The following is an 18,948-nucleotide window of genomic DNA, read 5'->3' on the forward strand; positions in this document are numbered from 1 at the left end:
TGGCATGAATCTAATCATTGGAGTGATCCAGCAATCACCCAGCCTTAATCTCAGCACCCATAATCCGAGCATTGCCCTATTCATCTGTCACAAACTCTAGATTCAGCTACCTCCATGAAAGTTTTCCCCCATACTGCTTTGGGGGAACAAGTAGGCACAAACTGTAATAGCCTCATTTAAGAACAATTATCCCACACCTAAACCCTCACCCCACATACTTCATTGTGCCTTTATCTTCTTGCTTGCTACCCTCAAACCCATAGTTTTTCAACTCCTCCTTGGAGTTTGCTGTAGTCCTATGATTCTCCAAACACATTTAGATACCCTTATCTATCAAATCTTAGGTATTAGTATCAGCTATAGGTTGAAATGACAATTATTTCTCCCCAAATTTCAAGACCATGGGCTCCTTCTCAATTTGCTTATTCTTCTTACAATCAGGGCCAGAAGGCGATGGTAATATGTAAAGAGATGCAGACTGGGAAACCAGAGCAGTTGTGTCTATGTGGTTCTTGAAAGAAAATGTTTAGTGATGTCTTCCCTACATCAAATTAAGTGAGTGGTCATCAAGCAGTTATTGAAATCAATATGCAGATTCATTCCTGGAATCTTGCAAAATTTCAAGTAAGAAAAATAATTCCACAAATATTTATTCAAGTAAAAACAGAATAAATACCAGTATAACTTAAGACCTTATGTATAATGACAGTAGAGAAACATCTGTACAATTACGGAATGAATCTGTGGCATAGACAAGCTATCACACTGCATGAAAGCTGTAGAAAGATGCTATGAAACAAGCAAGGACACAGAAAATATTTTCTCATTTATCATTCTTGAGAAATTATATGGAGTTACAGTTTAGATATCTCTGAGAGGAATCAAAGTAAAGAGCTTTTTTAAAAAAGTCAAGGGCTTGATGGGCTGGTAGCATGAATTAAAAGAACTTAAAGAAAATTCTGCCTAAGCCACAGCTAGAAAGAAGAGGACAATGAAAGATCAAATGTACATTTTTAATTCTTAAAATGGCAAGTACATAGAATGTAAATAAAAATAGACTAAGCAAATATTCAATAGTCTACCAAAAATAGTTTTCATGAATAACTGCATGTCATATTATGCCAATTTCCTTGTCACTTACAGGCCACATATGTCTCCTTACTTGTGCATAGTATGTATTTTATTCTGAATAGTAAATATTAGAGCAATATCAGTGTAGTGGTACTTCAGTTTATGAACTGAATTTCCTTTATGATTTTGGAGAAGATAGCTGTGGGGATGCTTGTCACCTGATGCAGTTTCTGACAGAAACAAAATTTTGTCTGCTTTTGGTTGCGGACCAAATTGTTTGCAAACAAAAACATTCGTGAACTGAGGTGTTAGTTTACATCCTTTGATTCAATTAAAAAATTAGTAACTATTATAACTTAGTATTTTGTTTTCATCTTCAAGGCAACATGAGGAAAACACAAAAGAAAAAGTAGAGCATACGGAAAAAATTTGGGGGAGATTTTGCTGTTCTTTTTCATTTCTGGTTTCCCTCTACTTCTTGGTATAGAAGACATTGGTTTAGGAAGTTATCTGTGTCCATGCTAGTTGTCTGGGCCAACAAGCTTGAGAGGAAATTGCTTATTTTGCTGCCTAGCAGAAGCACTTGATTTTAGATGCTCTAATCATCAGCTCTCTTTCCATTTTGGCATCTATGGAAATTGGATTAATATGGAGGTAAAATGAAGCAGAAGCACCCTGGAGCCAGTACAGCACATGGCTGACAGACAGCATTTGGAAAAGGGCGTTGGGAACGGACTTTGTACAATTTTACTTTTGTAATTATTTGTTATGGAACTTTAATTAATCTATCAATATAATTTAATCTATCATTTGCAACATAAAATAAAGAAAAATTCCAAAAATGTTAATAACCTCATGATAATAGAGAATAACACAAAGTATAAACAGTAAGCAAACTAAGCAAGGCTTACCATAGTGTAGTATTACTATTTAACATTAAATAACAGTATACATACATTTTATTGATTGGCTGTATGAATTACAATGATAATTCAGACCCTATGAACTTTTTTTGTAAATCAATTGACAATTATAAAGGAAACACTATGTGGAACAAGAAAATGTAGACATAAACAAATTGTATCTTTAATGATAAAGTACACATTGCCAGAAAGATCTACATAAGCTGGATCTGTAAGAATCAAAATATACAAAGAAGGTCAAAAGTTGATCAAAAGATCCAGATGATTTGGATAAGTGTATAAGTGCTTATAACTTTATGAATGGTCAGTGTTTTAATTTATTAACTTAAGGACATTGGTGATCTGGGCAAGAGCAATTCTGGGTAAGTGCCGGCAACAGAAATTGAATTTTCTATTTGTCTTCAGAATGGGAGGATGGTCAGTTTATGCACTGGGAGGGAAGGAGGAAGAGCTCATGCGTTGGGGAGGTCAGAAAATGTATACTTAAGCATGTTTTCTGTACCAAGGAAATCTGAAAAAAAGTTCATAGTAGGTATAGGTAAAAACCTTCCCTGTGGAAACATGAAAGAATGGAACCAAAGAGATCATGTATTCTGTACAAATTCCCTAGTCAGAAGGAGAAATATTTCATAGTATAGAGAGCAAAGGGTAGGTGAGGATGGAGCAAACACTGAAAGAGTGAACTGGAAATTTGAGAGGGTCTACTTGATGGCTTCCTCATCACTATCCTAACTTCTCCTCCTGTCACTGCATAGATCAAAACAAGTCTTGCTCATGACAGTCATCGCAACTGTGCTTGGGGATAATTACTACATCTCCTTGGAGACCCAATTCATTGTTCTAAATATACTCAGGTCAGTTAATTATTGTTTTCTTATTTTAAAGAGAATAAAATTAAGATAAAAAATGAAAATGGACCCACCTTAGGGCTGGCCAGATAGCTCAGCAGACTAAAGTGCCTGCTTAGGCAGAATGCAACAGCCAGGGTTTGATCCTGGCATGAGGTGCTAGCCCCAGCCCTGGGACATGCTGAGACAGCGATTGACACTGGGCATGGTGGTGCACTACTGTGATCCCAGATATCTTGGGAGACTGAACACATGCAGATCACTATGGGTCTGATCTATGTAGTGAGACCCTGTAGACCGTGTAGGCCCTGTACTAACTGAATAAATGAATAGCACCCAAGAAAAAAAACTGTTTTGTAAAATATATGTGGGATATTACAATAATCCCAATACGTTTAATATAGAAAATTTAAATATTGATGAGTGAAATACTCCCAGAAGATATCTGACAAATTTATCTACATGTCTAAAATCTTTATACATTTTTATAGCTAAGTAATACTCCATTGTATAAAAATACCACATCTTTTTTATTTATTCTTCAGTTGATGGCATTTAAGTTGTTTCCAAGATTTGGCTATTTACAAATTGTGCTGCTATAAATATGGATGCACATAAAAAAGATGAAAATGGAACAGAATTTTAGAGCAAGATGATAGGAAATGAACAATAGTTGTTATAATGCATATTATTGTCTTCAAAGTAGTTGTTTAGATTACCAGATATAAATTTATCAAAGTGGTCAAAAAAGCATTACAAATTCTTTAAAATAAGCCAATAAAAATTGGACATACAATTATGTTAGATATCATATATATATATATATATATATATATATATATATATTTCTTTTCCTTTTTTCTCCTTTCCCTAGAAGTTTCTTTTTCACAATATCTTTAATACCTTTCATATTTTATTTATTCTTTAAGTTTCTTGCATTAGAAAGACAATATGATATTTACACTTGTGGGTCTGATTTATTTCATTTATGAGTATAGTCTCTAGTTGCATCCATTTACCTATAAAATCCTCAGATTATCTGTCTTTGTAGCTGAATAATACTCCATTGTTCAAAATTACCACATGTTTTTTATCTGTTTCTCAGTTTATGTGTATTTATGATGTTTCCAAGACTTAGCTATGACAAACCCTAGTGCTATAGACACAGATACACATATTTTGCTGTGGTATGATGTTTTCATTTCTTCTGGGAAAACACTCAGGAGGGGAATAGCTGGACTGAATGAGAACTCTAATCCTAGTTTTTTTAGGAATCTCCACACTGATTCCCACAGTGGTTTTACTAGTCTATATCCCCATCAACAATGGAGAAGGGTTTGTTTTTCTCCACAGCCCTACCACCATTAGTTATTTGTTGTTGTCTTGATGATAACCATTCTTTTGGGGGTGAGATGAAATCTCAGTGTTGTTCTAACTTGCATTTCTCAAATGACCAATGATGTTGACATTTTTTCATATTTTTATTTTCCATTTTTAATTTTTCATCTGAAAAATATGTATTTATCTCAGATGCCCATTTTTTGAATGGGTCTGTGAATTTTGAGAGCTTGCTGTTGTTATTCCTTTCTGTTTTTGTTTTTGTTTTGTTTTGCTTTTTGCAGAACCGGGGATTGAACTCAGATCCTTGCACTTGCCAGGGAAGTACTTATTCTACTGAGCCATCTCCCTGGCAAACTTGCTGTTTTTAAATTCTTTATATGTCCTAGACAGAAATCCTTGACTAAGTTTTTTTTCCCAATTTGCATATTTTCTTTGTACTCTGTTGGTGATTTATTTTGGTGTGCAAAACCTTTTCAATAAGATGTAGTCTCAGTTCATTTTATTTTATTTTTTTAATTTATTTTTTTGATGGACCCAAGGATTGAACTTGGGCCAAGCAGGCTCTTATTCTACTGAGTCATCTCCCCAGCCCCTTGTTTTCAGTTCTTGATTCTTTTTTATTTTTTTAATGCATTTTAGTACAGCGTGTACAGGGTCTCACTAAGTAGATCAGATTCACAGTGATTCTCTTCTTTTCAGCCTTCCAAGTACTGTGATTATAGTTGCATGCCACCACACTAAGTCTCAACTACCATCTCAGTGCACACTGTGGGTAGGTGGGGGACCAGCACAGCATTCTGAGGATGGAACTCTGGCCACTACACTCTGCCTAAGCAGGAGCTTTAATCCACTGAGCTATCTGGCCAGCCCTCTCAGTTCTTGACTCTTTGGAGTCTTTCCTGTGCACTTCGGTCTTTGTTTATGAACTTTCTGCATACTCCTATGTCTTCAAGATTTCTTCTTCTTTCTCTTCTAGTAAATTAAGAATTTCTGTTTCAATATTTAGATCTTTGACCCTTTTTGACTTTAGTTTAGTGCATGGTGAAACAAGTATGTAGCAACCTTCTTTATCTCTTTTTATCATTCTTGGTTTGAAGTTCACATTATCTGTGAATAGAATAGCTACCCCTACTTTTTTCTGGGTTCCTGGCCCATGGAGTACTGTTTTCTATTCTTTGCTTTTCAGTCTATTAATTTTCTTTGAGTTGTGTGTTTTTTTATAGGGCATATTGTTGGATTTTGTTTCTTGACCCACTCTGCCAGTCTGCTTCTTTTGATTGGTGAATTGAGGCCATTTACATTAATGGTTATAGCTGATATGCGTTGGCTTGTCTTTGTCATGACATTTTCTTGCTGTTGGTTCCCTACTTTCCCCATTTAATTACTTGTTCATTGTGGTGGCTCCTGTCTATTGTTATTCTTGGAATTGTGGTAATTTTTATCTCTTTCTAGACTATCTGTGAGTAATGTTTGTGGGGTTCACTTACTGATTATGATTTTCTTCAGTTGCTCTTTGTCATAAAAGTATTTTACTTCTCTATTTAATTTGGAAAGATAGTTTTACAGGGTACATCAATCTGGATTGGAAGTTGTTTTCTTTCAGGACCAGAAACACTTCACTCCAAGGTCTTGACTTGATGGTGTGTGTTGACAAATCTGTTGTGATTCTTATGGGCTTTCTTTTATATGTGATCTTTTCTCTGACAGCTTTTAGTATGTTGTTCTTGTGCTGTATTTCTGGAATCTTTATTATTGTATGTCTCTGTGTAGATTTATTTTGGTTATAACTATTTGGAGTTGTATATGCCTCACTTATCCTATGTCAGATTCCTTTCCCATACTTGGAAAATTTTTGTTCCTACTCTTGCAAATAGTCTTTTTGTGTCATCCATATTGCATCTTGCATTTTTGCTGACACCTATCAATCTTATACTGTTTTTCCTTGCATCATCTTGCAGCTGTTGAATTGTTATTTCCTAATTCTTTGCTATTTCTAAGAGATCTTTTCTTTCACAATCCCTAACTCTAATGATGTCTTCAAGGTCTGAAAGTCTGTCTTCAGTTTCATTCAAGCAGTTTCACCAGTCTTCAGTGGAATTTTTAATTTCCTGGACACCTCTTTGAATCCTTTTTATGCATTCTAATTCTTTGCAAGGTTCCCATCATTTTTCTATCCTGCTCTATTTTCTCTGTCTTCTTCAGATGTGCTGAGCAATGATTTCATTATGGTTGTCATTACATTTTTTACCTGAATGATTATTTCTGAACTTATTTCTCCAGTAGCTTGATTCAGACTTTTTCTTTACTTTGTTTGTTACAATTTTAGAAATTTCAGTTTTGTGATTTCCAAGTTCTTCTATATCCATATTTTCTGGAATTGTTCTAGGTGGGACAAAGGTTTTATATTGCATTTGCTACTTTGGATATTTTCTATTTATAAAAAAATATTTTGTTTTCTATTGTGCTCCTTGTGAGTTTTGGTAGTAGGTAACTATATCACTAGTATCAAGACCTTTCCATGAACAGTGTATTCTTCAGGGTTATCTTCTGTGTGTAGGAGATTCTTTGTGTGTGTACCAAGATCCTGCCTTTTAAATTAATTGAGGGTGGGATGTTTCTTTCTCCTTGGCTCAATTGCTAATATTTTAATGTAGACCTGTGTGAGGTTATTACCCTAGAGCTTCTCAACTTCTCAATTTGTTACACAAAGTAGAACAGCTGATTACAATAGATATGATATCCTAAGAGAATGTTTTCTCTCCATGTTGTTCAAGCAATGGCCATGACTCATCCACATGACTGACACTGACAAAGGTTCTACAATCTGAGGTACAGGATCTCAGGATAAATCCTGAGGTGATTTCACTGACCTTATCAGACCCAAAATCTACAACTCTTGTTGCATAGGTCCTGCTTTACCTTGGTCTTAACCATCCAGCAGAAAAGTATAAAAATGAAATATGAGAAGTAAAGCCATGCTGTTATGTTGAGCTGTAGGGGATTCAGGTCAACAATTTCTGACATTACCAGTGAAGCAGAAGACCCAATACTATTATGGACTACTGAACTCTTTTAGAATATTTTGCTTAGCTAACACACCTATAATATTGATGGAACTAAACAAAGAAAAAGGATACAGATGAATGTCCATTTTGTATCTGTGTATTAAAAGTGGTTAGGATAGTTATATAGTTACATTCTCTTAATGAACAGAGGAATTTGGTCTAATGGTGTTTGTAAATAAGATATCAAGTCTGCATCTTCTACAGCAATTAACCACTAGGAAGAATGTATGCAATGTGTTAATTATTGAAATTGTCCTACCAATTTGGTTTGAAACTGTCTCATTGCTATTTGTTTCTCAATAAAATTATGAAAAAAATAGATATGATATCCTATCTACAGTAGTACAATTTGCAATAGGCACATTTAAAAACTGATTAAATGTTGTAACTATTGATTTTGTACTTTAGACTATAGTAGCGCAGCCTATAGTTACATAACTGAAAAATCAATAATTGTGAGTTTGTATGCTAAGTGTTACTCTTCATTACTGTGGATTTACCTTGCTTTCCTCTGCATGAACCTGTTGTTGAGTCCTGGGCATTTTCTGTATTGGCTGCCTGACATGCTGGCATACAGTGTAGAAGTGTGATCCAGGCATAAAGGTTCTTTCAGATGGAGGATCCTGAAGTTCCTGAAGGTCACTGAGGCCAAATGTCACTTCCATGATGGTGGCAAGTGTATGGGGGTGAAGTCTCGCCCTCCAGAGCAGCTCACTACAACTCCCAAGGTTCACTGAGGCTAAGGGTCACCCCCTTGATGGTAGGGGATGTGAAGGGTAGAGTCTTCTCCTGAGAAGCTCATTGAATCTCTTGAAGTTCACCTCATTTAATTATTTCTTGGGGTTTCAAATTTTATCCAAATTTCTAAGGCAACAAACGATAATCAAATTAGTATTTTGGATCTCTAAATATATAAACATCTAGCAGGAATAATGTATTAAGGAAACTTGTTGTTTTGCTTTTTAATATCAAAAAAGAGCAGATTCAAAAAACAAGAGAATGATACTTATTGTTCTTCAGCAGTACATAAATACAAATTATTAGGTTGAAGATTAATAATGTTAGAAGAGAATGTAAGGTTCAAAAAGCCAGTATAGGTTTACTGAGAACCAACCAAGCAAAATAAACAACACTTAGGATAGTATTCATGGGTTCTTACATCTCTTCAAGGTTTACACTACATGATATTTCTGGCATGTAACACTGTTGATTACCTTTTCCTTTTCATAAAATTTAATCATCCCATGACTTCCAGATTCTTGCTATCACTAGTTTACCTATTACATCTTTAGCTGCTTGACCTTAATCTACTTGTCTGTTTCTTTAATGATTTTCCTTCATTTTTTTGTTATAAATTAGTGCTTCTTAAGGGTACTATGAAAATAGTAAATGTCAAAATCATTGGGAGTTCTAGTTGAAATATAAATTCATGGCGCACCAGGCATCCTCAGCATTGCTATCTCGGGCAATGGGTACTGAGTCTCCAAGTAGAATATATTACATGGGCAATTCTTATGTACATCGATGTTCGTGACACAGCTCTAAATGCCCAATCCCTGCTCATGTTCATAGTCACAACCAGAGCTCATTTCTATCTGAGAAAATTACTTTCAAACTACAGAAACATAGATTAAATCCCCTTGACATCTTCATATGGTGGCAGAGAAGAATCAGTCAACAAGGAAACTGTAGCCAGCCATCACTCCCCCTTTTTCCTCTCAGAGTTATTGCCACCCATATATATATATATATATATATATATATATAGTATATATGTATACATAATATACATACATATTGCCATCCATATCCAAAGGTGATGATTGCCTATAACATCTTTTTGTCTCTCTATTATTCTTTAATTGTGTCTTCTATCAAGGCACATATAATCTACCTCTTTAGTATATATTATTTTTTTCCCTTCTATTGGCATAATTTAGGCCTTCTCATTTATTAAATGGGCGGTACACACAATCTTGTTTCTTAGTTTTAATCTTTTTTCTCTACTTTTAAAATGTTTTCTACACTATGTGAAAAATAAGCTTTCCAAAACGTTAATCTGTTAAGGTCATTCCTATCCCTCAAACACTTGGACTGTATTACATCATTGGCAGAAATTAGCTTAAACCACTGCTTTAAGGTATGCCATTGGGCACTGTATAGAAACACTTGCTCTCATCCATCTTATCCTTGGTTGTATTTTCTTCACATTATGGTTTCTCAAAGGCATTAATCTTTCTTGTGTTTTTATTTAAAAAATATTCTTACAAGTATTTTTCCCCCTCCTGGAGTTCCCTTTCTTTGATTTGTTGCTTCAGTGAATCTTACCATCTAAAACTCAGTGTTTCCTGATTTTATAGCTAATACAAATTAGAGATCTGTCTTTTATAAAGAATCTTATGCTCACCTCTGCCACTGGATTTAGTATGCTGTGTTATGATATCCTGTTCATTTTATCATGTTTTCCACAAAGTAAACAAAAAAAATTGAGTGTAGGAATGCAAAGACTTAGAATGTAAGACAGAATATAGCTGAAATTAAATGGATGTTTTGGTTTATAATATGTCTCAACTTCAACAAAGTATGTGACCAAGTTTTAAATAAATAAGATATAGAAGGGACATTAGGTAGACTTTTAATTTGATTTAACCATAGTTTGATGACATATTGATTAATCACTTGATACTGTATCTGTAGCAGAAAAAATTTTTTTTTCTTTACAACTTCAACATTTTTTATCAGTACTATGGATAAAAACAAAACCCATATCTTTATCATAACTATATGTCATACAGTGTTGGGAGTGAGTCTAAGCTCATAAATGTAAAACTTGATCAAATAACTCAGCAGACAGGAATATTGACATGAAATTAAAAAATAGCAACCATAAATAATCTCCAGATTTTCACTTCATGTCAATTTCAAAAAGACAGTTGAGTGGATTTGCTTTGTTATCAGCTCATGTGATACAGATTTAAGTATGTTTGTTTATTAGAAATGCAATAAAGTTCTGCAGTATGAGTGGTCTTAGTATAGGTAAACTGAGTCAAGTAGTATCAATTTCAACTAATGCAGTATCTGTGATTGATACTCGCTTAAAGTAGTGTGATGATTTGGATGAAGACTGTGCTGAGAAATTTGTTCCCCAGGTGGTGATATCAGGAGGTGGGTATTGAACCTTTAAGAGGTAATGCCTTGTGAGAGCTCCTGGGGTCACTGGGTGAATGTCCTTGATGTGGATTGTGAGACCCCAACTTTTTCCTCTTTCTTTCTGTTCTCTGGTTCATGATATAAACAGGATTGCTTCATCATACACTATGGCCATGATGTGTTGCCTCATCCAGTTGGCCCAAAGAGTAGAGACCAACTGAGTGTGAGCTGTAACCTAGATGTCTGTGAATCAAAATAAAACTTTTTCCTTGCAATTTAGTGATCGCTGGTGCTTCACCTTAATGACCTAAAGCAAAATAACCCAATTGGTATGAGGCTTTCTAATTCCAGCTCTTATGTTAGAAGAGTAACCCTAAGAAACTAGAGTGTACCCATGTATTCAAGGAAAAACAAGCTAAATAGATATGGTTGATAAATATATTTTTGGGAGATGCAAATGTGTAGTTGTTAACAGCCACTGGATAGTTTGTTCACTAACTTATTCAACAAGTATCTATTGAACACCTTAGAACCAGACATGGTTCTTAGAGCAAGAGATAAAGTGATGAATAAGACACTATATTCTGGCTCTCATGTGATACATATTATTGGTAAGAAAGAAGGGGAAGATAAAAAACAATTAAGGAAATGAATGGGCAATATGACTTGAAATACATATATTATTAACTTTTAAAAGTCAACTTAAAGTGATTATGGGAAGTTTGTATTGGATATGCTGGGTTATCAGGAAAGCCCTGAGAAGACACTTGGGCTAAAATTTTAGTGTCTTGAAGGAGAATTTAGCAATGTAAATATCTAGGGGCAGAATGTTTGGGTAGAGAAAAGAACATGTGCCAAAGCCCTCAGAATGGGAGTGGGCTTGCTGTGCTTGAATAAAAGAAAAAAAAAGTATGCTTCCTGTGATGAGCTTTGGAGAAACTTCTAGATGAAATCAGAAAGGTGGCAAAGTGAATTTAGTGTTATACTGGGTAATTCAATGAGTTTAGATGGTAAATCCTTCAAAGAATTAACAATAACATTGAAATTAGTGGATCATAGTAGAGAAGGGTCACTTTGTTGTACAGAGGAGGTGCGGGGTAAGCAAAATTGAACATATGGAGGGCATTTGGGGGCTGACTGCAGTGATACAATAAGGGATGGCAGAGCTTCAACAAGGATTAAAGCAGCTGATATAGAAAAAAGAAAAAATATTTTGGGGATAGTTTGGAGATATAGAAAAATAGATTTTTTTTTTTACCAATTGGATGAAGTATGTATGGGTGAAAATAAAGGAATTGAAGTGTATTTATAGTACACAATCTTCAGCAGTTGAATAAAGAAACATTGTGGAGAGAGAATTAAGAATATATTTTATGTTGTGTCAACTTAAAATTTAAAACTCCATTTGAGACTCATATAAAAATGTTAAGTATGCAATCAAATATAAGTATTAGAATCTCTGTAAAAATGCATGGTAGACTGTACATGTAAGTTCTACATTGCTTACAAAACATCTTTGTGAACTTTAGCAAAACTTCCCTGGTAATACCTTGAATTGAAACCTGAAAAAAATGGAAAGAGTAAGAGTATGTGTTTCATGTGGTTGTAAAATGTTGAAAGTAGATGCTGAGTAAGCATTACTACCATGACTTCTGTAACATAAGCTGTTGTTGTACACTATCTATTTTATTAATTAAGAGTACTTTCATTTGCAAGTTACAAAAATAATAAGGGCTCATTAGGTAAGATCACTTTATATTGATTTAAGAAATCATTAACAATCCAGTTCTTTTCATCTTTTTGCTGTGGTTCCTCTCAGTGTATCCATATGTTCTTGATTATAGTAACTAAATGATAATATCTAGTGGACAAATCACATCTGTCAGTTTTTATCCTTTTCTCTTGTCCTTCATAAATCTTTTATTTTGAAAAATTTCAATGGTCCAAGAAAATTGAAAGAGTAATCTTTCCAATCCACTTACTAACATTATACCATTTCCTTCTAAGTACCTCAATATCTCCAAAAAATAAAGAAGTATCCCATATTAGGACTCTACAATCATCAGATTTGAGATTAAAAATTAATCTATAATGTCATTTCAATCTAGTGCCCATTCAAGTTTTCTGTTAGCTCCTAATTATGCTTTATATTTGTTTCAAATCTAGAAGCCAGAGAGTAGGCACCCATTGTAATTATTTATGCCTCCTTAGTCTCTTTTCATCTAGAAATCTGATTGCTTATTTTTTACTATCCTGATGTTTTGAAGATTTTAGGATTTGTAATGTGTACTGCATTCTGGATTTATCTGATGGTTCTCTTATAAAACCTTAACTTTTTTTCTCTATTCACTATATAACCACAATCCAGACATTAGGTCTAGTATCTTGAGTAGATTTAAGTTTTCTCCTGAAAGATAGCTTCATGAGTATTGCCATGAGCTGCATATCAAAGCATATGCATCTAGCCATAACACACAGCTCTCCTGCTATTAATGCTGATAACCTGTACCTCCCAGTTAAGCTGGACCATCATGTGTCTAATATAATGGCCTATCCTCCCTTCAGAGTTCAGTAGTTAATGTGATGAAGGGAGAGGAGCTTTGCGATTATGCGTTGATTCTGACTTAACTTGTCACATTGGGAGTTAAACAATATTAATGCTCTACTTTTGTGATTCCTTTACATTTATTACTTTGTGTTTTTCTGTAAAGATCATCCATCCTTTTACTTAAATGTTACTATGGATTTATACATTTATTTCAAATTCAATGTGACAGTGATAGCAATTACTCTTTCTGATGATTAAATTGTCCCAAATTTTGCCAGGGAGAGCACCTTCAAGTTTGCTTCCTTATTTTTTTATTGAGCATTTAGTTTTTATTTTAGCAAAATAAGGTACTTCATATTAATTTTGTACTTCTGTCCCATACATAAAATTAGTCATTTATGAGGGAAGTCATCATTTCTTTACATGAGGACTGGCATTTAAAAACCAAAGTATACCATTCAGTGTGCTTCTTGGAGGTGACTTGTAATTCTTTCTACTCCACTGTATTAGAAATAGCTAGAGACATATCTGTCTATATCTATCTATCTAACTATCTATCTATCTCCAATGCATATATACATATATATATATATATTCAATAAATATATCAAATAAGATATATATTTATATCCATATATAACCTACATAATAATAAGTTTATAGGTACCTTTTCAATTTAAATCTAACATTATGTTGTCTTATTTTGTTTGTTTTTTGTATTTTCCCCCTTAAAGTGAAGGAAATATGAATGAAAATTGTAATACAGTGGTAAACATATAACTTAAGAACTATAATACCAACACTACCATAAAATCATGTTCAGTCATTTTTAATGATTTTAGAATAGATACCATTGTGGTTATGACGCTATTTGGGTATGGAGATATGCTCAGTTGTTCATATTCTATTTGGGAGCAAAGAACCCATCCCTAGGAAATCTAGAGTGAATGTTTCATGTCTCATTGGCAAGGAAGTGGGATTTTTTGAGATTGGCTTTGACTCATTGGTGATTATTTCTAAGTCAGATGGAGGAAAGAGGAAAAAAAATACAACAAAATCTTGGCTCTATCAGCAAGCAGGAAAGGAAAGTTCTGTTTGGCAACATCAGTGTCTGCCAAATCTATTACTATGATAGTCCTTACAAATTTCTAGGCCAGTTCACTAAGTGCATGCAAATATACTTTAATGCTAATATGTAAAAAAATATAAATCCTCAATACTGGCATGACTATGGAAAGGATGGTTTTCTGCATGTTGCTAAAAGGTAGGTAAATGTGAAGTGCTATTGCAAAACTTGACAGGAAATCTTATGGTTTGTCTTCTGAAACTTAACTCCTTTAAGCTTGTCATGTGAAAGAATCCAAATAATTCAAACAACTTAAATGTCTACTGCTAAAATAGTTAATCAAATCCTAGTGCATTGCTCAATGGAAGTATAATGATAAAAAATAAGTACAAACACAATGGGAATCAATGTGGAGATTTCTTAAGAAACTAAAACTACAAATTTCATTTTATCCATCTTTTCCTATTCTAGGTATCTTCCCCAAAAGATAGAAGACTTTGTATTACATATAGTGATGTAGGCAGACTCATATTTATAGCAGCCAATTTAATAATAGCTAAATATTGGATAAGCTTGTACAACCATCAAGAGATGAAAGGGTTCAGAAAATATATTTATACAAAATGGAGTACTATTCTGCAATAAAGAAAGATAAAATGGAGTCATGTGTAGGAAAATGTGTGCATCTTGAGACTATAAAGTTAAATGAAGGGGCTGGCCAAATAGATCAGTGGATTAAAGTGCCTGCAAGCAGGCACAGGGGCCAGGGATTTGATCCCTAGGTCTGCCTGCCAACCCTGCCCCAGGGGCATGCTGAGATGGCAATTGAGAGTGGGCGTGGTGGTGGGCGCCTGTAATCCCAACTCTTGGGAGGCTGTAAACAGGTGGATCACTAGAAGTCCAGTCTAGTAGTGAGACCCTGAACACCCTGTAGACCCTTCCTTAAAACACAAAAATAAAATAAAAAGAAAGTTAAGTAAAATATATCAGAAACTCAAGCTTAAATATCACATGGTTTCTCTCATATGACACCTAAAATATAAATAAAGAGGAAAACAAAAAAGAGATAGTAAGAAATAGGGAGATAGATCTTTCTCCGATGGGAATGGGGGCAAGAGATGGTGGGAGAAAGCTGGTTAAAAGGGATGAAAAAATTAAAGTCATTAAGATGATGTTGTGTATAAGCACTAACTCCTCACAAGGAATGCAAATATTCTACACTTCCAATGTGTGATAATAAAAAATGAAAAAATAATAAAATTGAGAATAAAAAATAGTAATAATTGTGAAAGTCACATAGTAACTATGTAGTATGTAAAGTGTTCACACAACTTGGTGGAGAAGAATACAAATGAATGCCTATGCCATGATTATAATTTAAGAATTATATCTGCACTTAGGTAGAGGCGAAGAGAACAAAACAAAGGAATTCAGTTTGATGGGGACCAGTAGACAGTAGACCGTAAATAAATTTTCTAATTTCATTTAGATTTTTGTTAATGTTTGTCAACAAAACACAGGACAATTGTGTGAACAAAATGTTTTTCATATTCTGCAGTTAACTAGGTTTGACTGAGCTCTCAAAGGAATTTATATGTTTTTCAGAACATTCTGATTGTATCTGCAAGCACTTTCGTAGCCTACCTCGCCCATCATCTTGGAGAGTGTAAGTCAGATCCCGCAATTACACTAACCGAATGTCAATTGTGCCACTGGAATGTTTCATATCAAAAGCCGGTGGAATTTGCTTCGTTCAGCCACACAGAATAAATGCGCCCTTGGTGCTGCCAGAAAACCCAGTCTGGAATTGATTGCTGTAGTTCTCTTTCGGAGCACAGTTGAGTTGATTGCTTTCTGAGAAGGCCTCTGAGGGATTTGGTGTGCATGTACCTAGGGAGCTGTCTGTGTCCCCGGAGGGCGCAGGACTTGATATCTGTGGGCTCGGGGAATGGAAGCATCTGGGATGGAGGGGAGCCACGCTGAGAAATGCAGTGCCAAGAGTGGAAACTTAGAATTTGGAGCACATGATAAAGGGCAGGAGCTAGAAGTGAATATTCAGACAGGCAAAAGAAAACACCAGGCAATGGAAACAGAGCTCAGTAGAAAATGAGTTTCTCAGAGTACATATGTGAGGGTACATACAGAGGCCTTGGCCAGAGCAGGGAGCCTCTGGAAAATCCTACCTCAGAATAGATAAGTAATGGATTCCGTGGGTTTTTCTGCTCACAGGAAAGTATATATTTTTGGTTTATATTGGCTTTACTCATTTAGAATTGCCTTTCCTGAGTAGCAATTTAACATTTTTTCCTTTTCTTTAATGAAGAAGCTCTAGGAAAAACTGCCATCTGAAGACTGCTGCTGCCTCTTCTCTGAAGCCATCATCTGTTGTTTTACTCAACATTGGGGTGGTGAATTCTGAATTCTTACAGCTCTGTGATAAGAGCTTTTTAGAATTCTTTTCAGAATGCAGTGTCAGGAAAACAAATCTCTTCCCGTACACTATGGTGAAAACCATGAAACTATGGCTTTTTTTTTTTTTTTTTTGCTTAAGGACTCAAAAACTCACCACTAAATGTAAAGCCTACATCCTTTTCTCACCCTTGGTGTCAGGATTAATTATCTCCAGGGCTGTCTTTGTCATTTATATATATTTGGACTATTTAATTTATATATGTGTTACTCATTGAGTTGCACTAAAATTTAAATGGGGCATAGATTACTTGTAAATAAGTATCTGATGGTAAAATTAAAAGCAGCAATTCATTACAGGAAAGAGAGGACTTTGCTTATCCTGCAGTTGTAAGTTTAAATTGTTGTTCTGTTTGGGAGCCTATTCTGACCCTAATTAATACTTATGTCATCATTTGCTAAGTGGAGAATGCTGATCAAATTAAAGAAATCCGTACTATATCTATGTAGATTAAAAATTATTCTCCTCCTTCCTCATCACTTTAACTTGGAAGAGGAGATTGAAAATAGATATATTTATCATGTATTAGAAGGGTTACCATGGTGAAAGAAAGCAGAGATAGGACTGGTAGGTAAATATAATAAATCAAACACTCAAATTTCAATATTGCCTGTTTCTCTTACATGAGAAATTCAAAATATAAAAATAGAGAAAATAAAAGACAGATAATAAGAGATAAGGAGATAGATTTTTTTTTCAAAAGAGAAAAGGACGAAGAGATGCAGAAAGGAGAGAGTAACGTACATGTACCAATCCCTCACAAGGAAGCTAATCACTATGTTCTGCAAACATGTACTAAAAATTTTGAAAATGTTTCATTCAATTCTAAAAAAAAGATGGGTTGCAGAAAAGATCAATTTTCTCACTTATCAGGTGATACTATATTTTTATCCAGTAAGTAGTGTGCAAATCTAGTTGAACGACCTCAAGGTATTTGAAGCCAAATTAGGATATTAGATGGAGCACTGTCCCAATAGCCTAAGACAGGGCTCCATCTAATATCCTAATTAGATGGAGGATATTAGGATATTAGATCCTAATATCCCAATATTAGATTCTAATATCTAATAATATGATCCTAATATCCTAATATATTAGGATATTATATGCTTGTGCTATTTTTAACTCCCTCAAACCTGCTCTTCACAACCAAACTAACCATGTCAAACCTTGGTCTCACTAGGCATATGAAAAACACTTTAGACAGCAGATTAAAGACTTGGGGATCTCTTCTGTGCTTCTAGTGTTGTCTTCTTGGATATCCCACAGGCCCTCTGGAACCCACGAAGAATTTAACTAAATAGAAGGAACTTAGAAGTAAAAATTTTTCTTCAAGCTTCATATTGTCTGTAAATAAACTGATCTCTGAGTAATAACAAATCTTTTGCAGTTTTTTTTTCCCGGAAACTTCACTGAATACATTTATTAGTTCTAAAATACTGTTTTGGTATTCTTTACCATTTTTAATATGTAAAATTATGCCATACATAAGGACAATTTCATTTCCCTTTTTTTCCTATTTAACATTTTTGCCTCCTAAGTGCTGTAGCTGGAACGTCTAGTACTATGTTGAGCTGAAGTGGTGGGAGTTGACATCCTTATCACTCCTGATTTTGGAGGAAAAGCCTTCACCTGTTCACCACTGAATTTGAACTTAATGGTGAGCTAATCATATTTTGCTTCTGTCACATAGAAAGGAATCTTTCTGTGTCTATAATTTATTGTGAACATTTATTTATCATGAACAGATACTAAATTTTATCATGTTTCTTGGGTGTCTAGTTACATGATCACAAAATTTTTGGCCTTTTTTTTTGCTAATATGATGAGCCACCATTTTTGATTTGAGTATACTGGAACACCTTTATATCCCAAGCCTAAATCCTACAGGATTATAGTGGATGATCTTTTTAATATATTCCTGTCTATAAAACTACATTTAATTTCTCACTGTGACTAGCTCTACATGTTGATATTTGTGAACTAAGCAACTATATTGAGGACAGCAATGTGTAATATCAAAAGTATTCTTCAAATACTTGTCATCTTGGTCTTCTAAATGTGTACCATTTTTAATGTCATATCAATTATTGCTATACTCTCTTTAAAGTAAATTTTTTAAAAGGTAATAAAAGAAGGTGAGAGACAAGAACAAAAATTTAAGATTTCTTAGAAGCGTGTAGGAGGCTTTTAGTTATGATTCATATCTTTGCAAGTTACTGGTCTGTTCAGATTTCTGAATTTTCCATAATTCAGGCATGATAGGTGACAGACATGATAGATAGATAAGAAACTTATCTATAGGTTTTCCAGTATTTTTGTGTGTATTTGCAGTTGTCTCATATGATCTATTCTATTTCTGAGTTATCTGTTATAATATTTCCTCTTCTACATTTTGTATGTCTCTCCCCTTTCTTTTAAAGAGTAGCTAAAAATTTGTCATTTTTAATGATTTCCAAAAGCCAA

Source organism: Octodon degus, unplaced genomic scaffold, assembly GCF_000260255.1.
Source record: "Octodon degus isolate 3935 unplaced genomic scaffold, OctDeg1.0 scaffold00094, whole genome shotgun sequence".
NCBI lineage: Eukaryota > Metazoa > Chordata > Mammalia > Rodentia > Octodontidae > Octodon > Octodon degus.